This window comes from Dendroctonus ponderosae, unplaced genomic scaffold (genome assembly GCF_020466585.1).
Source record: "Dendroctonus ponderosae isolate FM_Combo_2020 unplaced genomic scaffold, Dpon_F_20191213v2 Dpon_F_20191213_10, whole genome shotgun sequence".
NCBI lineage: Eukaryota > Metazoa > Arthropoda > Insecta > Coleoptera > Curculionidae > Dendroctonus > Dendroctonus ponderosae.
The window spans coordinates 4,830,326-4,831,684 of NW_026017111.1; the positions used below are offsets into that span (position 1 = coordinate 4,830,326).

Consider the following 1,359-nt stretch of genomic DNA (forward strand, 5'->3'; position numbering starts at 1 on the left):
CATACAAGCACAAAGTATCGCATAAAAATTGTTGTATACCGGGATTTATTCAACAAAAAAAGTGATTTATGCAGTAACAACACTTAAAAACCACCATGCCTGGATACAAGCTGTGAGATTTGTCAATACAACAACAAAAAAAACAAACAATAAATCCATAATAAACAATGTCTGTACAAACATAAAAAATCGTCAGCCAGTCGGCACTTGTTATATAAAATCTTCATTTATTCCCTAATGTAAACAATTTATACAATATATAAAAAATGTAACCAATCTATAAATATTTGGTAAAGTAATTATCTCTAATTTCCCCAAATAAAATCGTTATATCTTTAGCAGTCGTTTAAAGACCTTCAGTCTTTGATATTAATTGTTTTCCATTTAAGTCACATCTAAACGCCCGAAATCCTACACGTTGAAATTGTGAGACAACAAAGATTATGATTTACCGATAAGAGATCGGTCTGGGAAAAAGCCAAAACTTACCGGGCAGAATTCCCGCCCAGATCTGGCCTTCCGCAGACTCACACGAACAATTAATGTACAAGAATGAACATTTTCTATCATCAACATTACGCGATTTTGTTCTTGTCCCAACGGCGCATCTTCGGTTGGTAACACTTTGCTAAAAGTCCACTAATCCTAACAATCACACTTAGTAGTCCAGATCAAATATCGAAAAATGATGCGAATCTGGCACGCATGTGGACATTGACGACTTTACAGAGGAAAGTCCCTGGAACAACGAATTCAAATACAATTCTAAAGCGTGCTCATTGATTAATATACATAACACAAATTGTGCATTGGCCACACAGTTAACTCGTATGGACACTCTAATTCAATTTTTTCCGATATCTTCTATGTTCGATTGTGATCGCACCGGTGAATTTCAAGTCTTCTAGAAATTCACGGAGAATTCCGAATGCATGAAAACTATGCACGATTTCGGACTAGTGACCCTTCTGATAAAATTCAGCATTATAGCATCGGTTGCAGTTTCAAAGTTATCATTCTTTTGAGACAAGCTTGCACCTTAAGACATGGCAAAAATTTTAAAAATTTCTGGAAAATCAACCGACAATCAGAATATATTGAACTTCTGCAGGATTTTTAACCAGTGCTTCTTCTATAAAAATCCAGGATTCCAAAATTGAATCAGTTGGAGTGAGTTTCTAAGTTATTAATCTTGTGCGGCAGACTTGCATGTTAGACACATCACGTACATTTTGAAAATTTCTAGAAAATCAACCGGAACTCGGAATCTATTGAAACTCAGCATCATTTTCGACTAGTGTCTCTTCTATAAGAATCCGGCATTTGAAAATTGCAACAGTTGGAGTTTCGAAGTTATCG

At 35.2% G+C, this 1,359-nt stretch overlaps 1 protein-coding gene across 4 annotated transcripts in view; it reads right to left on the bottom strand.

Annotated features, from left to right (window-relative positions):
- Positions 1–28: 28 nt before the first annotated feature.
- Positions 29–1,359, bottom strand: part of LOC109545699 (CREB-regulated transcription coactivator 1) — a 17,992-nt gene continuing 16,661 nt past the window's right edge. For all 4 annotated transcript variants that reach the window (XM_019916530.2, XM_019916528.2, XM_019916529.2 and 1 more), the window contains one exon: positions 29–739. The gene's annotated coding sequence lies outside the window, so the exon portion shown is untranslated. The remainder of the gene's footprint in view (positions 740–1,359) is intronic.